Source organism: Nyctereutes procyonoides, unplaced genomic scaffold, assembly GCF_905146905.1.
Source record: "Nyctereutes procyonoides isolate TBG_1078 unplaced genomic scaffold, NYPRO_anot_genome, whole genome shotgun sequence".
Lineage (NCBI taxonomy): Eukaryota > Metazoa > Chordata > Mammalia > Carnivora > Canidae > Nyctereutes > Nyctereutes procyonoides.
Genome location: NW_026575118.1, coordinates 357,208 through 373,912, shown reverse-complemented (window position 1 = coordinate 373,912; position 16,705 = coordinate 357,208). Strand labels below are relative to the sequence as shown.

General features: G+C 42.6%; 1 pseudogene; it reads right to left on the bottom strand.

Moving 5' to 3' along the window:
* Positions 1–420: 420 nt before the first annotated feature.
* LOC129515515 (growth/differentiation factor 3-like) lies at positions 421–3,977 on the bottom strand (annotated as a pseudogene).
* Between the last annotated feature and the right edge of the window lie 12,728 nt (positions 3,978–16,705).

Below are 16,705 nucleotides of genomic sequence, written 5' to 3'. Positions count from 1 at the left end.
AGTATAAATAATAAGGCCTATCTCAAGAAACATCCTGTAATGATGTTTATAGGTAACACACAGGATAATGCCTGCCCATAATAGGCCACCAATAAATGCCAGTCTCCTATCTAGAGTCTAACATACTGTCAAGTGCATCGTGACTCTGTTATTTTTTTTTCTAGGAAGACAGTTCCTAATTTATTAGCATAAATTATACTTAATATCTCCCTATTTACATCATGACAGATCATTAGGGCTGAATGTGTGTGTGTGTCCATGTGTGTGTATGTAATTAGGGAGATCATTAATCATGATGGATTTTCCAAGAAGACAAATTTTAAACATAAATATATTGTTATTTTAAATCCAAGAAGTCATAAACCAAGTTTCTAATTTTATTAGATTTACTGTAAGGGCACTCCTTCTATTTCTAACAGCCTACCCACATCCACATTCGTCAACCACCATGTCTTCATAATGACGTAAAATGACATTGTCATCATTGTCCTGATAGAGCATGGAAATGGGGGACAGCTTGGTGGGGATACAGACAGCCTGGGGGATCTCGGGGTCAACTGCATGCATCAGGGCTTGCAGGAACGCATAATTGGAGCTGTTGAGGGAGGTGGTCAGTGAGAAAGGACAATCTCCATGGCAGTAGTTTGCCATGAACCCTTTGGGAGCAATAATCCACTTGTGCCAACCTAAGTCCTGGAAGTTGATGAATAGCTGGTGACGATGGCAGAGGTTCTGGCAAAAGCCTTAGGGAAAAGGATGGCTTCCCTCCTTTTCCGGGATGAAGGGTGGCACTGCTCAGGGTTGAGAGTCACCACCAGCAGGGAAGCATGAAGGGACTGTCTCAGTTCGGCACAGGTGTCCTGAAGCTGAAAATTCACCCCATAGTCTCTGTTTCCTTTCACCAGTATCTCTAGCAACAAACCTAAGTTCTTCCTGGGGTTGTTATTCCAATCCTTAGCCACATCCAGCAGGTTGAAGTGGACGACACCTCTCGAGGCCATGGTACTGACTGTAATAGGAGCATTTTAGCTGGTTTAGGGATGGACTGGCCCCACCCGTGAGGCTCCTGAACCAGGGACGGAGCCAACTGCAGTTCCGGTCCTGGCTTATAATAAGTGTTGGGCCCCAAATCCAGGCCCAGTTGGGCCATTGTTAACAGCTCCTTATCTTTAATGGCAGAGAGGTTAAAGTAGAGGAATTTCTGGAAGCAAGAGGAGGCTTGGGGACGTTTCTTGGAGTAAAGAAAGAGACCTGGATTGGAACAGAGATGGGAGAGTCACCATAACATATTTGACTTCATATCCACCTATATGATAGAAGTGTCAAGTGTTATATGATATCAAAATAAGGGCAGAAAATGATGAGTTACTCAAACCCTACCATTGGAAGGATTTGTTTCTCTCACTCCTCACTTGAGACCAGAGTTTCTTATCTTCACAGCCACAGGTCCCCAAGGGGTCCTGGATAGAATTTAGAAGGTCCATGAACTTGGATGGGAAAAAGAATTACTTTTTATTTTCACGGAACTCTAGCATCCATGTATGTTACTATACACACATTTGGTTTCAAATATTTTTACAAATGTATTGTAACATTTAATTGATTTCTTTAGGAATTCTAAATATTTTATTTTAGGTATGTAGGCCATTACTCTGAGAAGGGGTCCATCAGCTTCAAAAGAAAGGCCAAAGGGACCCATGGCACAAAAATGTTTAAGAACGTTCTAGGTGGGAAAAAAAAGGATCAGGACGCCTGGGTGGCTCAGCGGTTGAGCGTCTGCCTTCCGCTCAGGGCGTGATCCCGGGATCCCGGGATCCCGAGTCTGGCATTGGACTCCCTGCATGGAGCCTGCTTCTCCCTCTGCCTCTGTCTCTGCCTCTCTCTCTCATGAATAAATAAAGAAAATCTTTAACAATAACAACAAAAAGAACATTCTAGGCTGGGGGTGGCTGGGTGCCTCAGTTAAGTGCCTGCCTTTAATTCAGGCCATGATCCCAGGTCCTGGGATTGAGCCCCACATCAGTCTCCCTGCTCAGTGAGGAGTCTGCTTCCTTTTCTCACCGTATCTCTCTTCATGCTCTTTCTCTCTCTCTCAAGTAAATCGCCTTCAGCCCAGGGTGTGATCCTGGAGACCCAGGATCGAGTCCCAACTGGGGCTCCCTGCATGGATCCTGCTTCTCCCTCTGCCTGTGTCTCTGCCTCTCTCTCTCTCTCACTGTGTGCCTATCATGAATAAAAAAAATAAATAAATAAAAATTAAAAAAAGAAATAAAAAATAAAAAAATAAAGTGAGATAATTATAACCTTTAGTTCTGATTTGTATGAGATAGTCATAATACTTGAGTAATGCATAGTATGACCCCACTTATTAAAAAAATACAAGCTTCTATCATAAATATACACAAAGGAAAAAAAGTCTGGAATAATATATGTATAAACTATTTATAATGGTTTTCTCTATGTGGAGGTTAGGGATGGATAATGGCAAAATTACGCCCTTTCCTGTATCATTTGATGGGATTATGGTCACCACAAAAATCATAGTTTTTTGCATGGCTGTTTTCTACTCTTTCCAAGGAAAACTCTTCAACTAGCTTCCCATCCCTTTTAACCTTCCTCCAGGAATTGTGCCTGCACCCCCACCCCCAAGGCCTAGAGTCTTTAACATAATAATACTTAGCATAAAGTGTGGCAGTTTTATGTTTTTCTATCTCCTTTTTACAAATTTTTTTCTTCTATCATTTATGGACTCATAAAGGCAGACTTTATCTTTAATTTCTATATTCCCATAGCCAAACACAGTTCCCAGCACATAGTAGGTATCCCAGAAATGCTTCCAGGACAAATAAGTATTCAAAATTTCCAAATTTTCTCTCCAGTTACTGTAAAACCAACCAATCGGGGTTCTCCATTCCTCTTCTGATCCCCACCCCCCGACCCTGGGAAGCTTTACAGAAATGCAGATTACAACACCCATCTCTGGCTTTGAATAAGAATTGGGTGGGAGAGTGAGGCTCAGGAACCGGAAAGGAGGAGAACCAACTATATTATTTATTTATTTATTTATTTATTTATTTATTTATTTAGAGAGTCTACTTTTAATAGTCAGCCTAGGCAATTTTGGTGGGTGGTGTCAGTTTGACAAATTATAGAATGTCAATCAGATCCTCATCTGAAGGGCATGACAATGGCATATATATCAGTGCTCTGTACTCACAAATCACAAGCCATTTCTATCTAAAACTAGTGGGGAGGTGTGGAGACCGGAAGCAAGAGTCCCCAAGGCAAACTGGACTCCAAATGCTCACCGCCCCTGCTTGCCATATCAAAGGCACCACAGTGCATAAATTGTGGGCTGAAGAGTGATACCTGAGCCATAATTGCACCCTCACTCCAACCCCCTTAGTACAAAAGGGTCGGTTCAGAAAAAACCTGTTTTGAACCCTGACTTTGCTCACGCACTGGCTGTATGATCTTGACTAGCTTACAGGTTATCTACTGTCTGAGACCTACTTTCCTTATTGTTAAAAAGCTGATAAGAAAACCTACCTTCTGAATCTCGGGATGTGGTCAGGATTAAATGAGATAAAATATGTAAACTACCAGCACAAGGCCTTCTACAAACCCCTTGGTAATTGTGACCTTCTCCTTCTTTCTTCATTCCATCTACTGCCACACCTTTGTCTAGAAAGCACTCTAATTTCCTTACCTTTATCCAGGAGAAGTCGGAGTATGTTCCCACTGATACCAAGATCCTTTATGTAGCATACATCTTGGGAGTCCCCATTGATCGCTGCTGCCTCTTGATCCTGGAAAATTTTCTTCAAGATAGAAGGCACAGGTTGGAACTTCTGGGGTGAAGGCACTTTGTCTAAGCCCAGAAATTGGAGAAAGACATGTTCTTGAAATTGGAATGTTTGGGCCAAAGCCACAGTTAACAGGAGGTGGAGAGCCAAGACAGTCTGGGAAGGAATCATGGCCTCTGAACTGAGACCAAGCTTGCTAGCTGGGATGGAGAGAGCCTTAGCGCCTGACTGCCTGGCAATTCAAGTGCTGCTCATTTTATCTGATGTAAGATTATCAGGTGTGAATTGCTGTCTTCCCAGCTCCTCAAAGGCAATTGGATGTGAAAGGACATCGAATTTTTTTCTCTTCTTTTGCTCTACTCTTTCCCCTCAAAAGTTCACAAAACAAAGATTACCAATGCAGAGACCTCACTACAAAAATCTGAGGTTTGTCAGCGGTAGACAGAGTGGAAAGGATACATGCATTTATTCATTTAACAAACATTGATTAAGCATCTATTTGTGTAAGGCTTTGAGGTAAGGTGCTAGAATAGTAATGAAAAATGCAAAGTCCTGTCACTGACAAATACATAGGTGGATTTCCATTAGACCATATCCACAACGATGTGGGAAACCCCACTTGGGACACCTGGGAGGCTCCGCAGTTGAGCATCTGCCTTCAGCTCGGGGTGTGATCCCAGGTCTTGGGATCAAGTCCCACATCAGGTTCCCCACTAGGAGCTTGCTTCTCCCTCTGTGTCTGTCTCTGCCTCCCTCTGTGTGTCCCTCATAAATAAATAAATAAATAAATAAATAAATAAATAAATAAATAAATAAATAAAAAATAAAATATTTTTTAAAAAGGAGGAGAAAACTTCACCCAAGGAATTCAATCTACACTGTTTTCAACTCTAAGAGGGATTGAATTTTGTTCACCTAACTTTACTCTTCCTTTTTATTTAAAGTTTTTTTAAGTAATCTCTACACCCAACATGGGGTTTGAACTCACAACCCCAAGATCAAGGGGTTCCTCCAACTAAGCCAGCCAGGCACCCCTAACTTGGCCCTTCCTGATTAAAAGTCAAAAATCGGACTGACTGGGTTAATTTTGATTCCATTGCTTTTTTGTTATATGAAATTGGGCATGCCACCTCACCTTCTGAAGTTTTTGTTTTCTCACCTGAAAAGAAAAGCTGACCTTCTAATTCGTTATAGGACTCTGAAAAGATGATGTCTTTAAAACGTTCTGCACAATGCCTGCCAAATGGCAGCATAGAGTGTTCCCAGGGAGAGATCTTCGAAGATGAGGTAGACATTTTTCAGCAAGACAATCGTGTACACAAGGCTGAAGGAACAACCGTGGAAAGGCATGGAGGTTATTGAGTTTATGGCAGCATACATCAATTTTTGGTGCTGTATTTTGTCATTTGACAAACCCCTTAGGAGATTTCCAAATGCTATAGAAGAATCAGCTGCTTTCTTGCCAAACTAATTTTCGTGCTTTTTGAGAACAGGAACTTTATTTTACATTCTTTTATACCACCTATTCTAAGAACTTGTTTCCCTCAAAGGAAAAACAAAATGTTGTGTCTAATATATACTAGTCTCCCATTGAGGCACCTGGATGGCTCAGTTGATTAAATGTCTCTTCTGCCTTCAGCTCAAGTCATGATCCTGGGGTCCTAGAATCGAGCCCCGCATCAGGCTCCCTGCTTAGTGGGGAGTCTGTTTCTCCCTCTTCCTCTACTGCTCCCTCTCTCTCTCTCTTAAATAAAAAATCTTCAAGTAAATAATAATAGTTTCCCATCATCTACAGGATAAAATCAAAACTCTAGCTTGGCATTCAAAGACTGTATTGGTCTGGCACCCATATTGTTGCAGGATTCCAGGGTTCTGGTCTCACAGAGTGAAGAATAAATTTCGCAGACACAAAAGGGTGAAGTGAAGTAAACGTTTATCAAGTGGAGGTGAGAGCAGAAAGGAAAGAAAAAGCTCTCTGGAGTGAGAGGGTCTTGAAAGGGTTGCCACTGAGGGCCTTTAGTGGCAGTCTTTTCTTGAGAACCAATTGGGAAGCTCGTGGCCTTGAGATTCTTGTGCCATCTTAGTCTGTCCCCTTACCTCTTGTTGTGCTGAGTCTTGACATCTCCACCTGCCAGGAATAGTTCTGGAACCCAGTCACGGGAGTCAGGGGCCTCTTATCTCTCCTGTCTAGACCTTCACCCCTTCCCTGCTCACGGGATGGGACCTGTGGGCAGAAAGAACTGTCCTGGGATTGTGAGGAGTGACAGACTGTATACTTTTTAATTAGTGGGGGTGAGGGATAGCACAAGTCTCCAAGGAATCTGGAAGCAAGGCTTTCAGGACCTTGAGGGGTGGGCTGTGCCAAGATAAAGTTACTTTTATTATATTTCTTAGAGATTTAATTTGTTTATTCATGAGAGACACAGAGAAAGAGGCAAAGACCTAGGCAGAGGGAAAAGCAGAGCCCCCACGGGGAGCCTGATGTGGGACTGGATCCCAAGACCCTGGGATCATGACCTGAGCCAAAGGTAGATGCTCAACCACTGAGCCACCCAGGTGCCCCAATCAGTTACTTTTAAACAAGAAGGGGTACTCCTGGGTGGCTCAGCAGTTAATCGTCTGCCTCCAGCTCAGGGTGTGATCCTGGAGTCCCGAGATCGAGTCCCACATTGGGCTCCCTGCATGGAGCCTGCTTCTCCCTCTGCCTGTGTCTCTGTCTCTCTGTGTGTGTCTCTCATGAAAAATAAATAAAATCTTTAAATAAATAAATAAATAAATAAATAAATAAATAAATTAATTAATAAAATAAACTTGAAGGCACTAAGGCAGCTTTGGATTCCCTGGTCCATGTTCCAGGAACCTATCAGTGGGCTGCAAGCTGTAAGGAGATTTTCATTTAAGTTACATCTCTTTTGCCTTTGTTTCCCACATCACTATCACCAGCCAGTCTCATCTCCTCCCACCCACCATTGGCAGTGTTAATGCTATAATGATATTGATCTATTTGTCGTTCCCCTGTGAGCTCATTTCATCTGAGAGCCTTGCCCCAGACCAAGTTCAAAGTTTATTTCCACTGCAAAAACCTCTGCCTCACCAAAGTAGATGTAGAGGTTTCTTTCTCCCACTGAACCTCAAGTGGGCACCGGTTACAGCGCTTCCTACAGTGCATCTCACTGTGTCTTTTACCTCTGTCCCTCCCAGATGATATACTTCTGGGGAATTGGAATCATGTGTTTCCATCTAAGTATTTTCACTGTGTAATTTTCTCTAAGTATCTCCACAGCCCATGTAAGTGTCTGGCAGGTAGTAGACATTCAGTAGATATCTAGGCAATAAATAAATAAATGATCAGATGGATCAGTGCTATTTCCAGAGGTCGTCTTCTTCTGGATAGCCAAGTTTTCTCCATTTCCATTTCTCTTATCTCCTCCTGTTGGCATCCTAAAAAGTGAAAAGTTAGCACTTTTAAATTCATCTATAATCTCTACCTGTTTTCAACAATAAGCGTCAGTTGCATTTTGTTTTTCCTTGTTTAACTTTTCTTAAAGTCAGAATCAGACAAACTGGTTTAAGTTCAGGCTCCATCACTTAGAAGTTGTGTGATCAAGACCAAGTCACTCAACTGTAAAGTAAGAATAAAACATTCTTTGCTAAGGTGCTGAGGAAATCTGATGGGATGATGTGTACTCAATGCTCAGTTCAATGTATGCCATTGAAGCACTTGATAAAGTTCATTAGTATATTGGGACCCATGAAATTTAGGCCACCCCGGGGGCCTGGTGCCCACATCACAAACCTACACATCTAAGTTAGCCTGTGTTTATGGAAACACCTATCAAAGAAAACTTAACATACATCAATCACAATCCTCAACTCAGCTTTAGCTAGCTGGCACACCTTTCCCTTGAAAGTAGAACTTGCTAGCCTTCTAAGGAAATCCCCAACCTCCTAGCCAATCATGCCTTGTTTTCATATTGCTTCTTCTAAAGCTCTATAAAACCGACACTTGCAGGGATACCTGGGTGGCTCAGTGGTTGGGCATCTGCCTTTGGCTCAGGGCATGATCCCGGGGTCCAAGGGCTAAGCCCTGCATCAGGCTCTCTGCATGGAGCCTGCTTCTCCTTCTTCTGCTTATGTCTCTGCCTCTGTGTGTGTGTGTGTCTCTCATGAATAAATAAAATCTTTAAAACAAAACAAACCAAAACAAAAAACCCGACACTTGAACCAATCCCTAGAGAAGAGTGTCCCTCTGCTGAGAGGCACTGTACTCTCCCAATCTTTGATTGTTTTCTCTTAAATAAGGGACATCAAAAAAAAAAAAAAAAAGACATCAAACTTGTTACTAACCTGTTTTAGTTTTGTCATTTGACCTACTGGATAAAAATTAGCTGGTATTAATTATTGTTATCATTTTTACTTATGAAAGGGGACATAATCAAGGAAAGAAAATAATTGAGAGTATGCAATATAGCAATTTATATATAGCAAGAAAAAGCACCAAATCAAGCAAGAGTCAGAAAACCTAAGTTAATCACAGCTCCTCTAATGGCCTGTGTAATCTTGGTTATTTCACTCAGTGTCAGTGTTTTATGATACATACCCAGGCATGGAAATGTTTTAAATAGAAAGATTTAAATGGGGATCCCTGGGTGGCGCAGTGGTTTAGCGCCTGCCTTTGGCCCAGGGCGTGATGTTGGAGACCCGGGATCGAATCCCACATCGGGCTCCCGGTGCATGGAGCCTGCTTCTCCCTCTGCCTCTGTCTCTGCCACTCTCACTCTCTCTGTGACTATCATAAATAAATAAATTAATTAAAAAAATAGTTTAAGATTTTCCATACCACTTACAACAACCCACACCCTGCTCACCATAGACATCTCTCCTGCAATTTTTAGAGAAAAGAGGAAAGAGCACAGGCAATAAGGGATTACCCAAACAGGCAGAATAAGAATTTGTTGAGGGCACCTCCAAAGCCAACACACTAACAATATATTTTTGGAAAGAATCTGACCTTTCATTTTGTTTGATTTTTTGATTTGTCTGTTTGTTGAAAGTGAGTTATACACCAGAACAGAAGGAGAGGGAGAGATAATCCCAAGCAGACTCCTCTCTGAGCATAGAGCCCAACCTGGGGCTCACTTGACAACCTGGCGATCACAACCTGAACCAAGACCAAGAGTCCAACACTTAACTGACTGTGCCACCCAGGCACCACTTTTTACTATTCAGCATTTTTAAAAATTAATTGATTGATTGATTTTTAATTTATTTATTCATGAGAGACACACAGAGAGAGGAGAGGGAGAAGAAGTATTTATTTATTTTTAACTTTATTTGTTCATGAGAGACACACAGAGAGAGGCAGAGACATAGGCAGAGGGAGAAGCATGGGGAGCCTAATGCAGGACTCAATCCCAGGACCCTAGGATCACGATCTGAGCCAAAGGCAGACACTTAACCACTGAACCACCCAAGTGCCCCTTGCCGAAAACTTCTTGAAATAATTCATTATATTTGCTGTCTTATTCTTTCTTCTTTTAAACCCAAAATGGGGCTTGAACTCATGACCACAGATCAAAAGTCACATGCTCACCAACTAAGCCAGCCGGGCACCCTGTTTTATTCTTTCATTTTACAACGCTGCTCTTGTCCAGGGCACCAACCAAATCTAATACTGAGTTGTTGACTTTCATCTGACTTTATCCCTCAGCAGCTTTTCACCCAGTTGATCACTTTCTCCCACTTCCTACCCTTACCTGGCTTCCAGGATAGTGTGCTCTCTCTCTTGGTTTACCACCTATCTCACTGGTCATTCATTCCCAAGCCCCTTTTCTGCTTCTCTTCCCACTGATCTTTTATAGTTAGGGTATCCCAACCTTGGGTCTCAGGTCTCTTTTCTTCTCTAATTGCATTCACCACCTTGATCTCATCTAAGCTATGGCTTCAAGACAGGCAGGGGGAGAAGCATATATATATATATATCCTGATGACTTTTTGTATACTCAGATCATCTCTTTCTTTCAGAACCATTTTACTAAGCTATCTACTCATCTCCTCTTGGGTGTCTAAAATTCACTGTAAAATTTTATGTTATTCAAACTGGAATTTCTGCTCTATGTACCCTACCCCTCTGCAAACCCTTAGAATTCCTTGACTACATGATTTTCTCATACCCCATATTCAGTTCATCAGGAAATTCTCCTGGCTCCAATTTTCAAAATATTTTCAGAATCTGTACTCCACGGCAGCCACTCTAATCTGAGACACTGTTATTTCTTCTCTACTGTAGCCTTTGAATTGATCTCTGCCTCCAATCTTGGCCTATCCCCATCCCCACCAGTCTGTTCTCAACACATCAGCCAAATTAGTTTTATTTTTTAGTTTTTTTTTTTTTTTTTAATTTATTTATGATAGTCACACACACAGAGAGAGGGACAGAGATATAGGCAGAGGGAGAAGCAGGCTCCATGCACCCGGGAGGCCCGAAGGTGGGATTTGACCCCAGGTCTCCAGGATCGCGCCCTGAGCCAAAGGAACTGGTAAACCGCTGCACCACCCAGGGATCCCCAAATTATTTTCTTTAAGATTTATTTAGGGACACCTGGGTGGCTCAGCAGTTGAGCACCTGCCTTCGGCCCAGGGCATGGTCCTGGAGTCCCGGATTGAGTCGTATTGGGCTCCCCACAGGGAGCCTACTTCTCCCTCTGCCTTTGTCTCTGTTTCTCTCATGAATAAATAAATAAATCATTTTTTAAAAAAGATTTTTTTATTTATTTGAGAGAGAGAGAAAAAAAGAAAGAATGCATGTACATGAGAGGTGGGAGGGGCAGAGGGAAAGGGAGATCGAATTTCAAGCAGACTCCCTGCTTGAGTGGTGAGCCAGACAGGTGGCTCCAACCCACAACTCTGAGATCGTGACCTGAGACAAAATCAAGAGTTGGATGCTGAACCAGTCAACTGACTGAGCCACCCAGGCACCCTACATCAGCCAAATTCTTTAAAAAGGTCAGTTAACTCATTCATTCATCTGCTCATAAACCCTCCAGTGGCTGTTTTACTCAAAGGAAAAGTCATTGTCTACAAGATCCTATCCCAGTTGCCTCATCTACTAATTTTGCCCCTTGCTCACTTGGCTCCAGCACAGTGATTTGACTGCTACTCCAATTTGTTGTGTTGTGTGTGTGTGTGTGTGTTTGAGAGAGAGAGAGAGAGAGAGAGAGAGAGAGAAAGAGAGAGAAAAAGAGAGAGAAAAATCTTCCCTCTCCTCCACTGGTGCTATTCTAAATTTTTTATGTGCTCACAGCTCCCTCTGCCAGGAAAACTTTCACTAGATGTCCCCATGTCTGACTTTCTCACCTCCAAGTCTCTACACATTCCTCACTCTCTCATTAAAGTGTATTCTTACCATTCCATTTTACTCTCCAACTTGTCCTCTTCTCTCACACTCGCAGTCTCCTTGACTTTCAAAAATACATCCTTCACAGCATGTTTTTAACATACAAATAATTTCATTAATCTGTTCAATGGATATTTGTGTCAGGCATTGTTTTACACATTTGGGATGTACGAGTGAGCTAAACAGATAAAAATCCCTGGCCTCAAACAACTTACATTCTAGTGGGGTAAGACAGTCACTACTCAATAAATATAATAAATAAGTAAATATTACTTGTTGAATAAATAAGTAGAAATATCTTTGGGCACTTCAAGTAGTTCTACAGAACAACTTTCTAGAAATGGAATTATTGGGTCAAGGAATATGCATATTATAGGTTTTTATACACTATAGACTTGCTGGGACGCCTAGGTAGCTCAGTGGTCGAGCATCTGCCTTTGGCTCAGGTCGTGATCCTGGGGTCGTGGGATCAAGTCCCATGTCGGGCTCAATCGTGGGAAGCCTGCTTCTCCCTCTGCCTATGTCTCTGCCTCTCCCTGTGTCTCTTATGGATAGATAAATAAAATCTTTTTAACCGCCCAAGTAAATAAATAAATAAATAAATAAATAAATAAATAAATAAAGCAACATTTATTTTTTATTTTTTTTTAAATTTTATTTATGATAGTCACAGAGAGAGGGAGAGAGAGAGAGAGGAGAGAGAGAGAGAGAGAGAGAGAGAGAGAGAGAGAGAGGCAGAGACATAGGCATAGGGAGAAGCAGGCTCCATGCACCGGGAGCCCGACGTGGGATTCCATCCCGGGTCTCCAGGATCACGCCCTGAGCCAAAGGCAGGCGCCAAACCGCTGCGCCACCCAGGGATCCCTTGTTGTTGTTTCTAATACCAAACTTCTAATTTCTAGGGTTTTTTTTTTTTTACCTGTTTTCCTGTTCTAGAAGGTGCATCCTGTTTGTTTCAAAAACACTACATAGGATTTCTTATCTCTGAAGAAATTAGGGATCTTTTTTTTTAAGTTTTTATTTATTTATTCATGAGAGACAGAGAGAGAGGCAGAGGGAGAAGCAGGCTCCCTGATGTGGGACTCGATCCTAGGTCTCCAGGATCAGGCCCTGGGCTAAAGGCGGCGCTAAACAGCTGAGCCACCAGGGCTGCCCGTAGGGATCGTTTTCTTGATGTGTTCTTTTACAGTCTGGGTTTTGTTTTGTGGATTTTTTTCAAGTTGTTTCAATCCCTTTGGCCTCTAACCTCATCTTTCATACTATAAAGAAAAAAACAGGTTAACTAGAAAAGTGTTATAATTTTTAAAGATTTTTAAGATCTAATCTTTTTAAAGCATATTTAGGGAGTGTTTCCCCAACTATCCTCTTGTCTCTCATACTTTTTAACCTTCTTTTCTTTTGGCTCAGCTTCTCTATGTTGAAGCAAATTGAATCTCCACCATCCACATCCCACACCTTCCAGTAGCAATGGCTCTCCTCTAAGTCTGGATCTTTTGAGTGAGAGTCTATGACAGCCCTTTTCACGCTTGTCATCTCACATCTCCTTCAATCTGATTGTTGCCCTTACTTCTCCAATGAAATTCTGAGACACTGCTGCAGGACCGGTACCCAGGGCAAAGGGGAGAACATCTGAGAACACAACAGGCGTGGAGAGTTAAGAGTGCCACAAAGCAGTGCTCCTTAAACTTTAGCACAGAGCAGGATCACCTGGGAGGCCCTGCCAAACTGCTGGGCCGGCTCTGATTCCTTGGATCTGGGTTGGTGCTCACTGCTTTCTAATCGAATCCAACAAGTTACCAGGTGCTGTTGATGCTGTCTGAAGGCCATACTTTTTGAGAACCACGTGAATAAAAAATTGCAACCTCAAATCCCTTTATGGCTGTTCCTCATCTCCTCCAAAATATCTCTTGATCATAACTTCGAATTTTGCTTTTTAGTAAAAAGAAGCAAGATTGCCTTTGAGTATTTTCTCATGATTTCCAGCTACAGGGGGTTTAAGGGAAGCTGCACATAGAAGATGGGAAAAACATGTTTGGGGGGTAACTTGTTCTCCCACCTCCTGCAGGCAATCAGCAGTTAATGTGGGTGCTCTTTGCCCGAGTTCAGTACAGTATTGGGGTGGGGGTGAGAGCTTATACATTTAATTTCAGCTGCTCACAAATGTTAATTGCAATTCAATTAATCATCCATAAGACAAACTAAGATTACAGATCCAAAGTACACATCCATAGAACATCAAGCTATTAAGGTATTTATAAGACACACTTCCAAAAAAGTTTGAAAAGACACTTCATTTCTCCTCTCATTCCCTTACTGGCATCCACAGGTTTAAATGTGTCAGAGATGAGGAAAACTTTTCACTCAATCCAGGGACTCCAGGACCACGCCCTGAGCCAAAGGCAGCAGCCGCTCAATTAACATTGAGCCACACAGGCGTCCCCAAGGAAAACTTTTATTTAAAGCCCAGTCCACAAACCTGTAACCATCTCCAGAGGTAGTTCGAGAAAAACTGATTTTTGAGGCAGCCCTTGGGAGACACAAGCACTGAGGCTCTTTTACAATTTTCCAGCCTACGTGACAGAGAGTATGATTGTTTTGATGCAGAGCAGATGAAGAATTACCCTATTAGTCCACTAATACTACTACGCCCACTCACCCTATCCCCTTAACCATTAGCATTTACATTAAAATAGACTGGCTGATTGGCTTATCTTTCGTTTTAAGAGGAAACCCCACCAAAATTTTGAGGTTTGTTCTTCCTCTTGCCACGCCAGGCTTTGTTGGAATTTGATTTTTTTCTTTGCTCTTTCTGGGCTCTAAAGTTCTTCCCAGGCTAGCAAGTTTGAGTCTTGAGCATCACCTCCCACTGGCACCCGAAGATCCAGGAGCTTCAGTCCACAACTAGGGTTTCAATGGATTCACCAAAGCAGCTGCACCCAGCCTGGGCCCCAGGATCATCTCAGATGTTTCCTGAAGAGCACTCTCAGGAAGGTTCAGGTAAGTCGGATGTACCCTTTATTCGAGTGAAGAGGTTGCCCTCCTTCTTAAGTTGACTTCAGTCTTAAGGAGGAATGCAGCGAAGTGAAAAACTACTTCCATCCAGGCAGGAGGGCCTAGGTCGTGTGGGTACCCCCAGTGATAAACACACAAAGGAAGACTGGGGAAGGAGTTGAGGCCTGCATTCTCTGCTTTCTACACTCAGGAACACTTAAATGTTTCCAACCCAGCTTCTGGGAAGAGCAATCGGAATCCTTCTAGGTCCTGGCTCAGAATGTCTGCCTATTAGCCATACGGATCAGGAATGGTAAAAAGGAACAAAATACAAGAAACCTGAACTCCAGATTAACCTAAAGTTTTTTTCATCTCACCAAACTTCTCTGGACTGGTTTTGCAGCTGAATTTATCCTTTAGGAATGTTAATAAACAAAGAAGTGACTTTTCAGAGGAAATCCAAGGGACACACTTTAAAAAGCCAGTGAATGTGCTCTATAATGTAAATTAGTAGGACAAACTCTGGAGGGCTTTCTTAGGAACAATGCTCCAGAAATATTAACGGCGTCCTCTCCTTCTTGGGTTCTACCTGTACCAAAACTTATTTCTTGGAGCTTCACCCAATCCCAGGCTTGGCCACAGAAAACCAATGGACTTGAAACCTCACTACCCTGACTAATGGTGGGGCTGGGTGGTGGTAGGTAACCCCGAGCCAATCCTCACTGGGCAGCTAGAAAGCTGGGTGGGAAGCTTACTGATATTTAATATTCCGCAGCATCCCCTTCCCAATCCAGACCTGCCCACCCCACCCACCTCCTTTGAGGAAAGAATCTGGGTGGGTATATATAGGGGGAAGATTAGTGAAGAGAATATCTGTATCATTCCATCTCTGCGTTTCCTTGACTCTGCCTTAGTACCTAATGGCTCCACAACTAGGGATCTTTATTACTTGTGCACAAGTCCCTAGAAGTGAAATGGATCCTGACTCTTAATGCTTCTCTCATCAGGAATAATTAATGTTAACTCCTTTATATGAGATACGAGTATGGGGTATGCATAATGGTTTGGATCAGAGAGGCAAGTGAGTGGCTGATCTCCCAAAACAAAGGAGTGTTTGAGTTCATAACATGAAATGGTTGGTTATAAGTGAAGAGGGTAACAGCCAGTTCAGCTTCCTAGTTCTGTATAAGGACTGTTGTATTTGGGGTTTGTCTATTTCACAGTGTGTGCCCCTGCCCCTAAGAAAATTGAAGAGGTGTGTAATTTTTTAAAGATTTTATATACATTCATGAGAGACCCACAGAGACACAGGCAGAGGGAGAAGCAGGCTCCCTGCAGGAAGCCCGATGCAGGACTCAATCCCTGGACCCGGGATCACGCCCTGAGTGGAAGGCAGATGCTCAAGTGTTGAGCTACTCAGGTATCCCAAAGAGGGGAATAATTGTTACCAAGTTGAGCTGCTGAAACTTGTTTACTGATTTTTGACTTGCATTGGTACTTTGTTGTCTGCCCCCACCTTCTATTACAAATTAACAGAAGTGAAAATGGAAAAACTGCCAATACCTGAATTTTTTTTTTGGGGGGGGTCCCATGTTATTCCAATTGGAATCATACACTTAGGTATCTTTTGTCCCTGTAGGGGAAAAATAACCTTCAGAACTACCAATAATAGGAAGGGGGTGGATTTTTTTTTTTTTAAGAACAAACTGTTTCAAAAAAAAAAAAAATAAAAAAAAAATAAAAAATAAAAAAGAACAAACTGTTTCCCATCATAATGGTATTTTTTTAAGGTTTTATTTATTTTTAGAGCTAGAGTGCAAGAGGGAGAGGGACAAACTGACTCCATACTGAGCACAGAGCTGGACAGGGAGCTCTATCTGTCCCAGGACCCTGAGATCATGGGATCAACACCTGAGCTGGGATCGAGAGTCAACTGCTTAGCCAACTGAGCCACCCAGGTTCCCCCCATCAAAGCAGATTCTTAGCATGTGTTCTCAAACCCTCTCACCATGTGCAGTGTGTTAGATGGCACAGTAGGTAACGTGCTATGTGATCTTCCACCCTGAAAAACCTCCCACTGTCCATCATTGAATCTGCTTAAGAGCAGACCTACTTGGAGCCTGAGACCAGTAACTACTGGATGATGGAATGCACCCTAATGGATCTTTCTCTTTTCTTTCAGCAGCTGTTCAAACCATGTCCGAAGTGTTAGTAAAGAACCTTAGCAAACTGACTCTAGACCCTAGTATCAAACTCCCCTCCCCTCTACCAGAATATCCACCCCAGCAGCAGAGAGAGAGAAGAAACCACAGGGGCTTGTTGACCGCATCCTCAGCAACAACAGGAAGAGGAGTGGAGTGAGGACTCTGTTAACTGCTAGGAAAGAAAGGATGGAGAGGATGATTCCATTGATTCAGTACCAGCGCTACCTTAACAAGCGGTCCATGGTAGGTTCCAGTGATCTAGACAGCGTTTCCCCATGGGGGCGGGGGTGGGGAGTGGAGGTGCACAA